The sequence below is a fragment of the Lygodium microphyllum genome, unplaced genomic scaffold, assembly GCF_053477565.2.
Source record: "Lygodium microphyllum isolate KBCC unplaced genomic scaffold, Lygodium_microphyllum_v1.1.10 scaffold_42, whole genome shotgun sequence".
Lineage (NCBI taxonomy): Eukaryota > Viridiplantae > Streptophyta > Polypodiopsida > Schizaeales > Lygodiaceae > Lygodium > Lygodium microphyllum.
The window spans coordinates 30,197-33,934 of record NW_028229525.1 but is presented as its reverse complement, the minus strand read 5'-3'; the positions used below and the strand labels follow the sequence as shown (position 1 = coordinate 33,934).

At 38.3% G+C, this 3,738-nt stretch overlaps 2 non-coding genes across 2 annotated transcripts; both read left to right on the top strand.

The window, feature by feature from the left end:
• The first annotated feature begins 440 nt into the window (after positions 1-440).
• Positions 441-513, top strand: TRNAH-GUG (transfer RNA histidin (anticodon GUG)). Its single transcript has one exon. It is a non-coding gene; the product is annotated as a tRNA-His (tRNA).
• Positions 514-1,957: 1,444 nt separating this feature from the next.
• Positions 1,958-2,028, top strand: TRNAG-UCC (transfer RNA glycine (anticodon UCC)). Its single transcript has one exon. It is a non-coding gene; the product is annotated as a tRNA-Gly (tRNA).
• Positions 2,029-3,738: the final 1,710 nt, after the last annotated feature.

The following is a 3,738-nucleotide window of genomic DNA, read 5'->3' as shown; positions in this document are numbered from 1 at the left end:
AAAGGTTGGACAACGAGAAAGAAACATAGATAAATGAAAACCAGCTACAAAATGCGGCAAAAATTTTATGTCTTGATAAGATATTTAGGGCTTGACCAAATTAAAGCAAGCTCCATAAATAAAGCGCAACTGGGTGGTTTCAAAAAAGGATTGGATTAAGCAGGCCAGGTAAGGAAAATTCCTATTGTACATTTCCTTTGATGAGAGCTTTGTTTGCTCACTTGGTGAAAATGGTAGACACGATAGACTCAAAATCTGTTCCATTATGGGTTATCGGTTCAAGTCCGATAGTGAGCATATTTGCCTATTAAGATGGGTAGATAAGAGAAACGAAAGCTCTGTCTCATTTTAACCGATTCTCCTTTTATATTTAGTCAAATCGATCCCAGACTTGCTTGGGCCTATATTGGATCTAAAGGAGCTTGCAAAGAGCCCCGAGGGCGAGTATAACTTAATAGGTTAGAGTGTCAGATTGTGAATCTGAAAACACGGGTTCAAATCCCGTTACTTGCCAAAAACATACTATTTCGACGCGCTTGACTGCTATCAGCAAACGATACAAACAGTTATAAATATCAAAAACAGACGGAAACCATTGTTTGTAGCTCAAGGAAGGCTGGCTTTGTTTGGGAAACTATTGTTTGTAGCTAAAGGAAGGGCCATTGTATTAGCTTGACTCGGGATTGTTAAATATGAAATCATTATGGCCTTGTTCTTTCTTTCGTTTCGTTAGTTTCGGGTGGCCAAGGTCACCTCCAACTAGGTAACATAATGGCAATGTGTTGGTCCTGGAATGACGGTTCGACTCCGTCCCTAGTTTTTTTCACGAAAGTGGTTTGGTCGAGGGTTTGCCCTTTTTCCTTTCCCTCCACCTCGGCAACCATCACACGGCGGCTTAGCAGCTAGAGTCTCGTGGTGAAGAACCCACTTAGCTGCAGCATAACGAGCTTTAGTATGGTAGGCGGTATTGATATTAATTTTGCCAATCTAATACGTGGCTTTACATAAGACACCATGCCTTAGCCTCCCGTGTTGACAATACTTGAATAGCCCCAAGTAGTAAATACTGCATAGTAGGGGTGATAGTATACTGCTTTGTAGGACCCCGAAGGATACTTAAAGCCTTGCTTTGGATTGAAGGGAGCTGCCATTGGACTGAGATATATCGCAGGTACCTCCCCTACCCGGCCCGTCACAGGGAAAACTATAACCAAATTCCTTTTTATCTGGCATGAGTTTGGAACCACGCACATCTAAAGCACCTTTCACTAGAATCAACGTGTGTAAACCCAAAGCAATAGCGTGGTGAACCTCCGGGTCCAATACTGAAAAATAATGAGTTACTATTATTATTAATAGCATCTAACCAACCGGGTAACCATAAGCTCTGACCAGCTTTTAATGCTGGGCTATCTGTCGAGGATAGAAGTACGTCAAAACCATACGAGACTTTACTTTTAACAAATTTCATTTCTTTTCGTTTCCATTCCTTTAGCCGGCCAAAGGTCTTTTTGATATGATCCCAAAAATGCCTATAATCTTAACAATGCCCAAAGACTTTCTGATAGCAAAAACAAAGAAAATACCATTTCTCATAACTCCAGGTCTTAAGGCCCGGCTTACAATGGATACGGATCCCAAAGACCGGGCCGATATACATTAGGGATCTAACCTTAATCTTAACTCTAATGGTGCGAGTCCTTTTTTTGCAACCTTAACGGATCGCAACTCGCTAAGGAATTTTCGCTTACTCATTGGAGAGATATGAACGGAAAGTTTTCATCGATGGCGTTCCATGAATCATCGTATATGAAACGAATTAAACATAAATAATCCATCACTTGCATTTTACTAGGCGCTTGAGCAAGACAAGGTCTTTGCGCACGCATGGAAGGCCACTTTGGTTAATTTGTATTATAGAAACGATTTATTTAGAATATCTGGGAATGAAACTTAAGCGAATATAGATTAACGGTAGATTATCTGCCTTCCAAGCAGAGGATATGGGTTCGATTCCCGTTATTCGCAAGTAACTTTTTGACAGGCAAGATAAGAGATGGCCATAAGGAAACTAACATTAAGCTAATGTTGATTTTCAATGGGTCATCCTATGCCTATCATCATCTCGGTGTTTCTTAGGTAAATGGAAGTAGAGAAAGAAATGGGATTTTCATTTATGATACAATCTTATTGTATGTTGATTTAGCAAACTAATGTCTCCAAACGGGCCTTCATTCCGAAGCGCTGCAGGCTTGGGCCGGCATGCCCGGACAGGAAATTTATTTGGCTGGCATTACGGTTTTCACGCCCTTCGGGTGGACGGAGTCGAGTTGACTTAATTAGGCTAATGGATCATAATGTGCTCCATTAACTTTTTTGCGAAACCGTCGCACCTAGCCTTGTCTATTCACAAGGACTTGATTTTCCATTCAAAAATTACATGTCAGCGAATAGAATCATCAGTAATGATATTGTGCTTAAAAAGGCAAATAAATGAAACTACTTAAGACACAAATAAGAACCCAATAAAGAAAATGGAAAGTAATTTGTACGGATAAAAGGAAAAATACCTATAAATTTCTTTGATTGTGCAGAAAAAAGGCTGGACAGGTACATGTTAATCTAAATCGTAGGTACTTTGAGATAAAAAGAAAAAAACCCATACCTACTAAAGATATGGCGTTGTGGCTTAAGACATTGGTTTATGAGTCAAATAATTAAGTTGTCTTGCTCCGAAACAAATTAAATACACATCATTATCGCTAATACAAAAATCAGAATTGCCATGAAATATAGAGCTTCAGTTAAGGATATTGCTCATATTTACTATGTTTACCTGATAACAGCAAAAGCATTAAAGAAAGCAGCTTTAGGAGTTTAGATTCAATTTATTCCTTTATGGGTAATCATTTGTTTTGGCATGAAAGACCTCCTTTCAATAAACTGCCCTAACTATATATTAACTTTATTAAGAAATGTTTAATGTTGTTTGATTTTCTTCTTCATATTCGTATAAGGCAGCATTAAAATTGAAAAAGTTAATGGCTAAAGGGCAAAATTTATCTGATGTTGCTTTTCAGCATCATATTATTGGAAGCCGGGACCGGAATTGAACCGACGTACAAAGATTTGCAGTCCTCTACATAACCACTCTGTCACCCGGCCTAAAAGTAAGATCACTGTGAACATCTTGCTTTGAAATCTCGATAGATTTCAAACTTAAAGAATCTATCCAAGTACGTTATCTCTTCCTCTTTTTGTTCATAACTTTAAATATACAAAATAATGCATGGTCTGATCAGCTAACGGCTTTGCTATTAATTAAATTGGCATTAACTTAAGCAAAGGCATCTTGTCTGGTTGACAGCAGATTATTTATAGTATTGTTATCGCCAGAAAACACTTTTTTCCATTTTTATTTCTAAATGAGTTAAGTTAGCTTAGCTCATTTGCTCTTCCGAAGAACACATTACCTTTTGCCTTTAGCTTGCCTGCAATAAGCCAATCGATAAGGCCAAAAGCAGTTATCATGTCTCCTAAACCGGTCTGGGCTTTGCTTGCCTGGTGGACCTTTGACAGACAAACAAACAAGATGTCCTATATTATCTTATTTTTTATGATAGCGTGAGCATTCGATCATGGCTTTTACGGAAATCAATTCCCATTTAGTTTAAGCACTTCAAAATAGGTTCTGATAACATATCATCATACTCAATATCTGAAATATCAGATTCCGCT